The sequence below is a fragment of the Cetorhinus maximus genome, chromosome 16 (assembly GCF_964194155.1).
Source record: "Cetorhinus maximus chromosome 16, sCetMax3.hap1.1, whole genome shotgun sequence".
Classification (NCBI taxonomy): domain Eukaryota; kingdom Metazoa; phylum Chordata; class Chondrichthyes; order Lamniformes; family Cetorhinidae; genus Cetorhinus; species Cetorhinus maximus.
The window spans coordinates 97,388,427-97,402,733 of record NC_135894.1 but is presented as its reverse complement, the minus strand read 5'-3'; the positions used below and the strand labels follow the sequence as shown (position 1 = coordinate 97,402,733).

General features: G+C 44.5%; 1 long non-coding RNA gene across 2 annotated transcripts in view; it reads left to right on the top strand.

The window, feature by feature from the left end:
* The window catches only part of LOC144691843 (uncharacterized), a 386,040-nt gene that overhangs the window by 26,489 nt on the left and 345,244 nt on the right, over nt 1–14,307 (top strand). Inside the window, exon 3 of one of the 2 annotated variants that reach the window (XR_013579225.1) lies at nt 5,380–5,416. This is a non-coding gene — a long non-coding RNA (uncharacterized LOC144691843). Of the gene's footprint in view, nt 1–5,379; nt 5,417–13,697; nt 14,068–14,307 lie in introns of those variants that run through there. The other variant, XR_013579224.1, reaches the window with a different exon arrangement.

The window sequence follows — 14,307 nt, the reverse complement described above, 5'->3', positions numbered from 1 at the left end:
TCACTTCTTGACCTGAACATCCAACTAACGTTTAAACTTGTCAGTAGCTTTTCCTGCATGTCCCACAATTGACAAATCCCTCCACTCACTTGATCCCTCTGAAATATATGTCACCCAAGCATCCATTCTGGGCAATTGGCCTGTGGATGTGATAGGTCTGTCACGTGCATCATTTCCATTCATATTACCACTATCCATCCTTGGATCTACCACCTTCTATTCTTTACGACCTTCATCAGAAAACGCGTGAGTGCCTGAGGTATAGGATCCCTCATTTACTTCTATCAACTGTTCAGAGTTTGAGATTTTGTAATTAATTCTGACTAACTGTGAGAAATCAATCTTAACAGTTTGATTGCCATACTTGATAAATACTGTCTTGCCAATTGCCTTAAGGTGTGTGGCACCTTACCAAATGCCTCTTGGAAATTCAAATATATTCCATCTACTTTTTTTTATTCTTCCATGGGATGTGGAGGTGGTTTCCCTTTATCTGCCCAACAGGCTACATCCTCAAAAACTAATTTATTTGTCAAACACAATTTCCCTTTCATGCTGTCTCACAGACTAGTCAAGCAACTGCCTGATGTGGTTATCCTCTCCAAATCAGATCTTACAGATAATGTCCCAGACACCATCATCATCATCCCTGGGTATGTTCTGTCCCACCGGCAGGACAGATCCAGCAGAGGTGGTATACAGTCGGGAGGGAGTTGCCCTGGGAGTCCTCAACATTAACCCTGGACAGAGCTAAGTGATCCCACAACCAAAGAATCAGATCTAAATTCTGCAGTCCTGCCACACCCAGTCGCGAATGGTGGTGGACAATTAAACAACTCATTGGAGGGGGAGGCTCCACAAATATCCCCATCCTCAATGATGGAGGAGCCCAGCACATCAGTGCAAAAGTTAGGACTGAAGCATTCGCTACAACCTTCAGCCAGAAGTGCCGAGTGGATGATCCATCTCATCCTCCGCTGGAGGTGCCCAGCATCACAGATGCCAGTCTTCAGCCAATTCTATTCACTCCACGTGATATCAAAAAATGGCTGAAGGCACTGGATACTGCAAAGGCTATGGGCCCTGACAATATTCCAGCAATATTATTGAAGACCTGTGCTCCAGAACTTGCCTCTCCCCTAGCCAAGATGTTCCAGTACAGCTACAACACTGGCATCTGCCCGGCTGTGTGGAAAATTGCCCTGGTATGTCCTGCACACAAAAGGCAGGACAAATCCAACCCGGACAATTACCACCCCAACAGCTTACTCTCCGTCATCAGTAAAGTAATGGAAGGGGTCATCATCTGTGCTATCAAGTGGCACTTGCTTAGTAATAATCTGCTCACTGACACCCAGTTTGGGTTCCGCCAGGGCTGCTCAGTTTCTGACCTTATTACAGCCTTGATTCAAACGTGGACAAAAAAGCTGAACTCCCGAGGTGAAGTGAGAGTGACTACCCTTGACATCAAGGCCGCATTTGACCACATGTGGCATCAAGGAGCCAAACTGGAGTCAATGGGAATCGGGGGAAAACTCTCCACTCGTTGGAGTCATACCTAGCACAATGGAAGATGGTTGTGGTTGTTGGAGGTCAGTTATCTCAGCTCCAGGACATCACTGCAGGAGTTCCTCAGGGTAGTGTCCTTAGCCCAGCCATCTTCAGCTGCTTCATCAATGACTTTCCTCCCACCATTATGTCAAAAGCAGGGATGTTCGGTGATCATTGCAGAATGTTCAGCACCATTCGTGACTCCTCGGATACTGAAGCAGTCCATGTCCAAATGCAGCAAGACCTGGACAATATCCAGCTTTGGGCTGACAACTGGCAAGTAACATTCATGTCAGACAAGTGCCAGGCAATGATTATCTCCAGCAAGAGAGAATCTAAGCAGTGCCCCATGACTTTCAATAGCATTACCATTACTGGATCCCCCACTATCAACATCCTGGGGGTTACCATTGACCAGAAACTGAACTGGACCAACCATATAAATACTGTGGCTACAAGAACAGGTCAGAGGCTAGGAATCCTGGGACGAGTAACTCGCCTCCTGACTCCCCAAAGCCTGTCCACCATCTAGAAGGCACAAGTCAGGAGTGTGATGGAATACTCCCCACTCCCCACTGAATGCAGCTCCTACAACACTCAAAAAGCTCGACACCATCCAGGACAAAGCAGTCCAATTGATTGGCACCACATCCACAAACATTCACACTCTCCACCACCAATGCACAGTAGGAGCAGTGTGTATCATCTGCAAGATGCACTGCAGGAACTCACAAAGCCTCCTTAGACAGCACCTTCGAAACCCATGACCACTACCATCTAGAAAGACAAGGGCTGCAAATAAATGGGAACACCACCACCTGGAAGTTCCCCTCCAAGTCACTCACCATCCTGACTTGGAAATATATCACTGTTCCTTCACATCGGGTCGGCTTTTCAAGGACTCATGGTTCACGGCCCTTCAGAGACATCAAAACCATAGTCTGGGTGAGCGAAATTTTTGAAAGGTAAGTTCAAAAGGTCTTACCCCATGCCCCCCTGGCCAAACTATTCCACTCCACCCACCCCACCCCCAGTGGCCCCTCACAACCTCTATGCCAGCCTATGCCCTCCTCCCACTCTCAATGGACCCTCATACCCTCCATGCCATCTTATGCCCTCCACCCTTCCCCAATCATCCCCATATCCTCCATGCGAGCCTTTGCCCCTCCATCCACCTGAAATGACCAATCAAAGTCTTCAGGCCAACCTATGCCCCTCCACCCACCCCCAATGGCCCCTCATACCATCCAAACTATGGCACCTCCATGCACATTCAACAGTATACACTCTGTATAGGACTGATGAACTCTATAGTAACATTGGCATTGTGGAAATGATTTAAAAAACAGTCATTCGTTCATAACTTTCTTTAAACAAATGCTTTCACTACAGCCCTATAAAAGTGTCATATAATTCAGAGCTTTAAGATATCAGTAGATGAAACTACAAGCACTTGACTCCTCTTTATCTTGTGTAAATAAACATTGTGCAATTGACAAAATAAATCTAAAAGAAGGAGCTATCAATCAAGCAATGTTTTACCTTGCATGCAGCTTTATCAACAGACTAATGGTTCATTGGCTCTGTAGAGAGTGTATACAGAGTGAACAAGCATGGAAGTGCCATTGGTTGGCATGGAGGTTATGAGGGGCCAGTGGTGTTGGGTGGAGGGACATAGGTTGGCATGGAGGGTATGAGAAGTCATGGAGGTGGGTAGAGGTAGAGGGTAGAGGACAGGAAGTGATATTAGTTGTCATGGATGGGCCTCAGAGAGCTGGCGGGTGTGAAGGGGCACGAGGGGTGAGGGCTAGAGGGCCTTACTCTTTTTATTAAAACTGGGACGAAGCCCCAGAGCACAGAGGCAGGCCTTTTAAATGGCCCTGTGGATGCCTCTGAACTGTTTCCAGGGGTGGTGGGCCCAACTCCAGTTAGCACCCACTCCCCCAGAACATGAATCCTGCCTTTTGTGCGCACTTTCTCCAGAGGCGGGTGCACCAAGCCTGGAAATTGCCCAACTCCCGCTGTCCACCTCCAGGGTGAAAATCCAGCCCAAAATATTTAATCGACGTCTCTGCCATTTCCTCATTCTCCATGACAATTTCTCCTGTCTCTGCCTCTCACCACCATGTATTTTAGCTACTCTCCTTTTTATATACATATAAAAGTTCTTACAATCTGTTTTTATATTCCTGGCTAGTTTATTCTCATACGCTTTTCCCCCTCCCATTAATCACTTTTTTGGTAGCCCTTTTGTTGGTGTTTGAAGCAACTCCCAAACCCCAGGCTTACTTTGCAAAATTATAGGCCTCCTCTTTGAATCCAATACCATCCTTAATCTCCTTAGTGCACCACGGATGGATCTTGCTTGCTGAGTTGTTTTTTTTAAACGGAATGTATTTGTGTTGAATATTTTCAATTGTTTCTTTAAATATTTCCTACTACTTATTTAGTGCCAAACCTCTTAGCCTATTTACCCAATCAACCTTAGCCAGCTCTCCCCCTCATACCTACATAATTGGCTTTGTTTAAGTTTAAGGGCAGCTTTTCCCAGCCGGTGAGTTACACTGTACTCGGGGTATGCGTCCCGACGTCACCCCGCGTCATTTAGATTTTCAGTTCGGCAGGCGCGCAGCTGAGTCGGCTGTGTGCCTGCCGAACCGTCAGCAGCCACTTAAACCCTTTAAAAAATAATTAACCTAATTAATGGACCTGCCCGTCCAATCTTAAGGCTGGCCGGGCAGGCGAAGAGCCCAGGCGGCCTTCAGAAAAACATAAAACCTCATCCACGGGCGGGATGAGGTTTCATGAGGGGTTTAAAACGCGTGTAAAATTTTTCAATAAAAATAATTGACATGTCCCCTCAAGTGACAGTGTCACATGAAGGGACATGTCAGGAATATTTTTTTCTGCCTTTAATAACGTTTTCACATTTGAGTCGATCTCCCTGAGACAACACTTTTGCCTCAGGGAGATCAGTGCGCTCCTTCGTGCACATGCGCAAAAGAGCACACTCCCAGCTCAGGGAATCCCCCCCTAACCACATAGGGAGTGCTCAGCGCTTCCGAGCGGTCGTCACACTGGATGGGCCTTGATTGGCCCAGCCACGTAAAATGGTGGTGCACCCCCGACCGGGAGCGTTGATCGGGAACACGCCCACCCACGCCCATTCCCGCACAACCCCCCACCTAACGGGGGGGGAAAACACTGCCCTAAGATTCTTGTTTGGGGCTGGAGTATGTTGTTTTCAAACTTAATGTGGAATTCAATTGTATCATCATCACTTTTTTCCAGTGGACCTTTTACTATGAGATTACCAAATAACCCTGGCTCATTTACACAGTATCGATCTAAAATAGCTTTATCCCTACTTGGTTTCACAATATATTGCTCCAGGAAACTGTCACAAAAGCATTCCTACAAACTCACCTTCCAGACCATCTTTGCCAATTTGAATTGTCCAGCCTATATGAAAATTACAGTCCCCCCAACTATCACATTGCCTTTGTGACAACCTTCAATTTTTTCTTCCTTAATGCCAACAGTATTGTTAAGGGGCCTATAAACTACTCCCACCAGTGTTTTTTGATCCTTGTTATTCCTGATCTCTATCCATACTCATTCTATTACCTTACCTTCTAAGCCAAGATCCTTTCTCACTGCCATCCTTCTGTCATCCTTTATTATCAGGGTTACCCCTCCTCATTTTCCACTTTATCTGCCTTTTTGACATGTGTATCTTGGAATATTTATTTCCTAACCTTGGTCACTTTGTGACCATGTCTCTGCAATAGCGACTAGATCTATAATTTGTCTCTCTTTGTGCCACAGGTTCATCTATCTTATTGTAGATGCTTCGCACCTTCAGGTAAAGGGCCTTTAATTTTATTTTTACTACTATTATTTTCACGGACCTTATCCTCAGGTGTGCTGTTCCTCTTAAACTTTCTGTCCCTTCCTGTCCTACTCTGCTTGTTTTACCCAAATCGCTACACTGTTCCATCATCTCAATTTTTCATTTTGGATTTCTGCATCTTCTTCACCTGAACACTCACTCCCCCCGCCCCCTGCAAACTTTGAGTTATACGATTCACCAGGGCATTGATCTTAAACCGGTTTAAGCAAAGCCCATCCCCCAAGTACTAGTGCCAATGCCCCATGAATCAAAACCCCTTCTTCCTACACCTCTCTTAGAGCTATTTGTTTAATTCCCTAATTTGCTTGGCCCTATGCCAAATGGCTCAGGTAGCAAACTAGAGATTATTACCTTTGACGCTCTGCGTTTTAATTTGGACCCTAACGCCTTAAAGTCTCTGAGCAGAACATCATTCCTCGTTTTACTTATGTCGTTGATTCCCACGTGGGCCACAAACAACTGGATCTTCCCTCTCACACTCCAAGTTCACCTCCAGCCACAAGGATAAAAGCAAAATACTATGGATGCCGGAAATCTAAAATAAAAACAGAAAACGCTGGAAAAGCTCAGCAGGTCTGGAAGCACCTGTGAAGAGAGAAACAGGGTTAACATTTCGATCCCACATGACTCTTCTTCAGAGCTAAAGAGAAGTAGAAATGTGATGGATTTTATACTGTTTAAGAGGGGGTGGAGCAAGATAGAAGGTCAGGGAGCTCAGGAGAGTTTCTATTCCAGCCACAAAGAATTGTCTTTGGTCCTGCCACCGGACAGGCAATACAACCCTCAGAACTGCCAATGGCGGCTACAGATAGCACTACCTATCTCCCTGATTATACTGTCCCCTATCGCTACCACATCCCTTTTTACTCCCCACCCTCCCCACTTGAATGGCATCCTGCTCCATGGTGTCTTATGTCAGTTTGCTCATTCATCATGCAATCTTTGTTCTCATCCACACAGGTAGCAAGTGCCTCTTTACCTGTTGGCCAAAATCAAGAGCTGAGGCTCCTCCGTCACTTCCTGCTGGATCTCCAAACCTGCCTGACTACCCTCCTGTCCCTGACCTTTCAGCAACCTAAAATTCCCCTTTACCTAAATGGTATGATCGCCTCCCAGAGCTAACCTGTTCGTTTAACTCTCCTACTCCCTGAAGCTCCGCAATGTCTGCAACTCTGACTCCAACTTAGCAACACTGAGCCAAAGATGCTCGGGCTGCAGATACTTACCATGGATATGGTTGCCTGGGACTCAAATGCATCCCACAAACTCCAGCACGTTTTAGTCACGGCACATCACCTGCCCTGCCATGTCTGTCTAACCTTATTCATCAATTTGATTACTGTAGTAACAACTTAGCTAAAGCAATAGCAAGTTACAATCTCCTAGCTCGGAGACAAAAGGAGAACATTCGCCAGCAACTGGAGGTAAAACAAAAAGAGACAGCAGCACCTCCTTCCTTCCCTGCATCAAATTCCCACTTGCACCAAGTTCCCGACTTAGTACCTGGTTCACAAAGCATTTGGTTTCTCGTTCAGTTTGTGCAGTATCAAACACTGTCTACTAATATAGAGATTTATGATTTACACTCAAGTTACAATTGCAGTGTCAGCTTCCTGCTACAGTAGTTAACACTTATTCAGGCAACCACTTTCAGTTGATTGACAGTTCGCTGACACTGACTGATGCGCAGTTTCTGGTAACTAGCGTCGGAATTTTACAGCCCTGCCGCGTTGGGAACGGGACTGTAAAATGCGGCAAGTCATTCTAAACTCCATTGACTTCGGCGGGACCGTAACATACCACTGTCGTAAAATTCTGCCCTAGGCACCTTAACTAGTTTGCAGTTTCTTTTCCATTTTTAGTGCTGAAAGTCAGATGCTAAATTACAGCGTGAGAAATACTTACCAGAGAGATCCCGCTCGCTCCGAGTTCTACCTTAGTTCCCAGATCCCTGTGTGCTCCACAACAGTGGACAATCTGTCTCAGCACATTGAAGTCAGCCTTACTGAAATCTAGAATTCTGGTTTAGCTGTTTAGCATTTCACCCTTTCAAACAAACATGTGATTGCTGTTAGATTAATGTTCATGCGCCATTAGGCTGTTAACTAAAACTGGCTCATCACTCACTAATAAATCTAATATGGCATAGCCCTCCTGTTGCATTATTGCAGAAAATATATATAGGACTGGGACGAGGAGGAATTTACTGACCCAGTGGGTTGTAAATCTTTGGAATTCTCTACCCTCTAGGGCTGTGGATGCTCCATCCATGAATATATTTAAGACTGGGATCGACAGAATTTTGTTTTTTTGGGGAATCAAGGGACATAGGCAGCGGGCGGGAAAGTGGAGTTGAAGGTCAAGATCAACCATGATCCTATCGAATGGCAGAGCAGGCTCAATGGGCCGTATCGTCTACTCCTGCTCCTATCTCTTGTGTACTTTGTATAAAAGTATCCAAGACACACTTTGGATATTCACTACCTTCCTGAGATGTGCTAGTCTGCTTATCCCAATCTGTATGGAATCCCCCTTTTAAAACCACGCAGCTTTTGCTACATGCTTGCCCGGTTTCAGTATTTATATAATCTGCTACTTCTCAGATACTACCAGGGGACCGAGACACACCTTGCACTATGGGTGGAATTTTACGGTGATGGGATTTTATGATCTTGCCAAAGTCGATGGACTTTTGAATGGCTCGCCGCATTTTCTAGCCCTGCCCCCATTGCGACGGAGCCATAAAATCCCGCCCTATATCTTAAATCCTTTCTACTGCTCAATTCTACCCAATAAAGTCTCCATTGCCATCTTACCTCTTCTTTTATCCTCTCTTATCTTTGAAGTGATTTCTTCCTTAGCCAGAGTCACAATGTTAAAATTTGCAGATGACGCAAAACTTGAAGTATTGTGAACCATGAAGGGGATAGTGATAGACCCCAGGAGGACCTAGACAAGCTGGTGGAATAGGTGGATATGAGGCAGATGGAATTTAATGCAGAGAGGCATGGAGACACACATTTTAGTAGGAAGAACAAGGAAAGACAATATAAAATTAAGGATAGAATTCTAAAAAGGAGCAGAGAGACCTGGGGGTATATGTGTACAAATCATTAAAGGTGATTGGGCAGGTTGAGAAAGCAGTTAAAATATCATCCTGGATCCTAAGTTTTTTAAATAGAGGCATAGAGTACAAAAACAAGGAAGTTATGATAAACCATAATAAATCACAGGTTTGGCCTCAACTGGAGTATTATGTTCAATTCTAGGCATCACACTGTAGGAAGGATGTGAAGGTATTGGAGAGAGTGCAGAAAAGATTCATGAGAATGGTTCCAGGAATGAGATACTTCAGTTATGTGGTTAGATTTGAGAAACTGGTGTTGTTCTCCTTGGAGAAGAGAAGGTTGAGGGAAATTTAATAGAGTTGTTCAAAATCATGAGGGACCTGGACAGAGCGGATAGAGAAGAAGTGTTCCCATTGGAGGAAGGTTCGAGAATTAGAAAGTACCCACTTAAAGCGATTGGAAGAAGAACCTGAGGCAACATGAGAAAAAACATTTTTGCGCAGTGAATGGTTAGGATCTGGAACACATGGCCTAGAGTGTGGTGGAGGCAGATTCAATCATAGGCTCCAAAAGGCAATTGGATAATTATCTAAAGAGAAAAGGTTTGCAGGGCTATGGGGAAAAGGAAGGGGTGTGGGACCAGCTGAATTGCTCTTGCGGAGAGTCAGCACAGACACAATGGGCCAAATGGCCTCTTGTGTTGTAACCTTTCTAAAATTTTATGATTCTATGATTAATAAGGCTACGCTTCCCCATCTACCATATTCTCCCTATCTTTCCTGTAGACCTTTTAACCTAGTATATTTAGTTCCCAGTCCTAATTGTCTTGGAAATGGCTGCCATGTCATACTGAATTTGTACCTACAATTCATTCAGTTTGTTTCTTGTATTCGATGTGGCCATATAAAGAATGCTTATTGGGACCACACGCCCTAACTCCTCCTTCTGCGCCAACATTTTACTCACATGTTACTTATTTCATTCTCCTAGTTTAATTGCTTTGAATCTTTTACTTTCCCCTTTGCCAATTGTGCCTGAAAGTCCACTGCAGGAGCAGAAATTCCCACCCAAAGTCATCCATCTGGCCTGTTGCTGGCCCGTCAAATTTTTCCCATCCTGCCCGCAACAATTCCCACAGTGGGCAGGACCGGAAAATCCTGGCCCGGTTTCTGGCTGTTACTCCACTCTCTTCTCTTTTGTTTGTTTACAAAGTATTATTTATATGACCTTTTCCACCTGAGTCCTTCTCCTGCTCACCAGTTAAAAGTCCTTGTGACTGCTCTCTTTATCCTTTCTGCTGGGACCTTAGCCCCAAGGCTAGTTCAGGAGGATCCCGCCCCAATGATACAGATCATTCTTGCCCAGATGCTGGTGCCAGTATTCCAAGAGTTGGAACACTTCTGTCCCATGCCTTTCAGTCACAAAATGTATCACGGACAAAGTGGAGAGAAGAAATGTCAGATACTGAGAACTCAATACTACAGAAAGCGGAGAGGAGCATAGGACGTGGAGGGGTGAAATCAAAAAGAAATTAGGAAAGCAAAGACAGGGTATGAAAGAGCCTTGGCAAGCAAAATCAAGGAGAACCCCAAGATGTTTTATCAATACCTTAAGAGTAGGAGGATAACTAAGGAAAGAGTGGGGCCCATAAAAGATCAAAAAAGGTAACCTATGCGTGGAGACTGAGGATGTGGGTATGGTTCTTAATGAATACTTTGCGTCTGTCTTCACAAGTGAAGGGGACAATGCAGACATTGTAGATAAGGAGTGTGAAGTATTAGATGTGATAAACATAGGGAGAGAGGAAGTATTAAGGGGAATCTTTGAAAATGGATAATCCACCAGAGCCAGATGAAACGTACCCTAGGCTGTTAAAGGAAGCCAGGGAGGAAATTGCGAAGGATTTGAACAATCCTCAATGGATACAGGTGAGGCGCCGGAGGATTAGAGGTCTGCTAATGTTGTACCTTTGTTTAAAAAGGGAACAAAGGATAGACCGAATAATTACAAGCCAGTCAGTCTGACCTCGGTAGTGGAAAAATTATTGGAATCAATTCTGAAGACAGGGTAAACTGTCACTTAGAAAGACATGGATTAATCAAGGACAGTCAGCATGGATTCATTAAGGGAAGGTCATGTCTGACTAATCTGATTGGAGTTTCTGAGGAAATAACAAGGAGGATTGATGAGGGTAGTGCAGTTGATGTGGTGTACGTGGATTTTAGCAAGATTTTTGACAAAGTCTCACATGGCAGTGTGGTTAAAAAAATTTAAAGCTCATGGGATCCAGGGGAATATAGCAAGCTGGATACAAAATTACTTCAGTGGCAGGAAACAACAAGAGTAATTATTGATGGACTTTTTCTGACTGGAAGGCTGTTACCAGTGGGGTTCCACAGGGCTCAGTACTAGGTGCCCTGCTTTTTGTGGTATATATTAATGATTTGGGTGTAAATGTAGGGGGATGATCAAGAAGTTTGCAGATGACACAAAAATTGGCCGTGCAGTAGGTAGTGAGGAGGATAGCTGTAGACTGCAGGAAGATAGCAATGGACAGGTCAGGTGGGCAGAAAAGTGGCAAATGGAATTCAACCCAGATCTGTGTGAGATGATGAATTTGGGGAGGTCAAACAAGTCAAGGGAATACACAATGAATGGGAGGATACTGACTGGAGTTGAGGAAGTGAAAGACCTTGGAGTGAATGTCCACAAATCCCTGAAGATAGCGAGACAGTTTGATAAGATGGTTAAGAAGGTATATGGAATCCTTCCATTTATTAGCCGAAGCATAGAATATAAGAGTAGGGAGGTTATGCTGGAACTGCTATGTAAAACATTAGTTAGGTCACAACTTGAGTATTGCGTGCAGTTCTGGTTGCCTCATTACAGATAGGGTGTAGTTGCATTGGAGAGGGTACAGAGGAGATTTATGAGGATGTTGCCAGGACTGGAAAATTTCAGCTATGAGGAAAGATTAGATAGGTCAGGGTTGTTCTCCTTGGAACAGAGGAGGCTGAGGGGAGATTTGATTGAGATGTACAAAATTGTGAGGGGCCTGGATAGAGTGGATAGGAAATGCTTATTTACTTTAGCAGAGAGGTCAGTGGCTCAGGGCCATAGGTTTAATGCGATTGGTAGAAAGATTAGAGGGGAGATGAGGGAAAATTATTTTCACCCAGAAGTTTGAGGGGGTCTGGAACTCACTGCCCGAAAGGGTAGCAGAGGCAGAAATCCTCAACTCATTTAAAAGGTGTCTGGATGTGCACCTTAAGTGCTGTAACCTGCAGGGCTACAGACCAAATGCTGGACCGTGCGATTAGGCTGAGTGGCTCATTTTTTGGTTGGTGCAGGCATGATGCGCTAAGTGGCCTCTTTCTGTGCCGTTTAATTTCTATGATCCTTTGAGTCTATTTCAATAGTGGCTATACTTCAACAGTTACTTTGTTGGTTGTAATGGGACATCCTCAGATTATGATAGCTGTGAAGTTCTTGGGACAGATACTGTTATATATTCAGCCAGAGACATTTAGAATTAGAACTGCATGAGCTGCTGAACATGGAGCCTTTATTATCTCTTTGTAAGCAGACTGCCTCTGCCAGTACACATATGTATGGCAGCCTCAAGTGGACAAATGCACCACAATAGCTACTTGGAAATACAACTCTCCAATTACATTATACTTGCATATCCTAGAGTGAGATTTGAACCCCTGACCTTTTAGCTAACAGGCAGGAGCACTACCACTGAGGCTAGCTAACATTCATTTGAAGCACTGGGCAAGCAGGAGCATATGTAGGTCAGCCATCTCTTGGAAAGGGGGAGCTGAATGGGCTTGTCACCTCTCCCAATCAGTTGCTATAGCTCATTGCAACAGATTAAGGCCTGCAAACATCTTCTCTCTTGAACTTTCACAGCAAGGATGCAGCCTGTACACAAGAGACTGAGCCCATGGAAGGGTTAACATAAATTGGGTGAAAGTTGATGGAACATTGCTGATTCTGAAGGATTACTTTTTTACCCCTTGACCTGTTGATAATAGATGTTATATTTTAGCTTGAATGGACCTGTTTCAAATCACTTTTACGTGCGGCAATGAGAGAGTTAATCAGCCCTGGTGAAAACTAGGACAAACATTTTTTAAAATAACACGGTGGCGACAGGGAACACAGCAAAGATGTTGGGTCATTATAGAAATTTTTGAACATTAAGAAATGGCCTTTGACCCCAAAAACTCTCCTCCCCAACCCCCATCGCCAATCTCTCAACAAACGCAGCCCTCCCCTCACCCTTCCCACCGTTAGCTATGGAGAGGAGGACCCCTTCACAGAACCCTTCAGACAGGAGGGTGCTTAATGAAGCAATGGTAGTACCCAGCTGAAACAAAACAGTCTGCAAGATTTCTCTGGATGTATGGACAGCGTCATCTCAGTAAAAAAAGAGTAAAGATAAAAATGTATTTTCTTTTTCAAAAAAGGAAAGCAGATTGGAGTTGCATAATTTTGAAATGTTCCACTCCCTCCCTCTCCGCACACACAGACACGCACACACACACGTACACACACACACAGACGCACACGCACATACAAACACACACACACATACAGACACAAACACACACACACACACAGACACATGTTTACACACAAACACACACACACACAGACACACACACAGACACACACACAAACACAGACACACACACAGACACACAAACAGACACACACACACACACACATACAGACACAGACACACACTCACACACACAGACACACACACACACACACAGACACACAAACAGACACACACACACGCACTCTCTCTGACTTAAGGGTGACCTTATGTCACAAATAATGACTGCAGGTTAATTGATTCAGAAAGCCTTGTCTGGGTAGATCTCTCCCTGGGCCTCTTGAGTCAGGCGAACACATTCCAATGTACTGTGCAAAAAAAAAAAGCACTCAGGCTTAGGCGGGAGAAAAGCAGGAAGTTCCATGAGTTTTGATTATGCGTAGACTATTAGTTTTCCTTGTCCGAGTTCCATCCTCTCTCTCCCCCACCGCCACCGCTCCCCCCACACCACCCACCTCCTCCTCCCTCCCTCTCTTCCCTCCTCCTTTCCTTTTCCAAACCTTGTACCGAGAGCTCCTTTAATTGAGACTGACACACACACACACACACACACTCACTCACACACACACAGATTACACTCTCCGTGGTTTCTCGTGTTGCTTAAAGGTTTGGAACTGAACTCGATAGGCCATCCTTCTATTTATTATTACATGAACAAACAAAAAAAACCAAAAAAACCTCTGTGCGCAGAAAATTTCCTTGAAGCATTTATTATTTTCTTTAAAGAAAAGCGGGCTGGATGCCTGAGGCTGAGGAGATTGCTCTTATTCCTGATTCACAATGTCAGAATCGTACAGCGATAGGCAAATGAGCCAGTTCACGGGGCCTCAGTTCAGCGGGACAAAACAAAACAAAAACTTTGAGCACTTCTGCCGGCTTCCAAAACAGCAGTTGCTGGATCGCCTGTGAGTAAAACAACCAAAAGAAATCTTTTTTTCCAACTCTTATTTAAATTGTGTATTTTTTTTTTAAATCGAGGATTAGTATGGAGCAGGTTTTAAAGTTCTGTGCTTTTGTTTCCCATCCCTCTCTCCTGTGCATTGCAGACTGAACTTAAATCTCGGCAGAATATTTTATTCATTTAAAGTCTCTTGTGTGTTCATTTGAAATGTGGGTCGATGTGTGCGTAAAGCATGAAGGGTGTC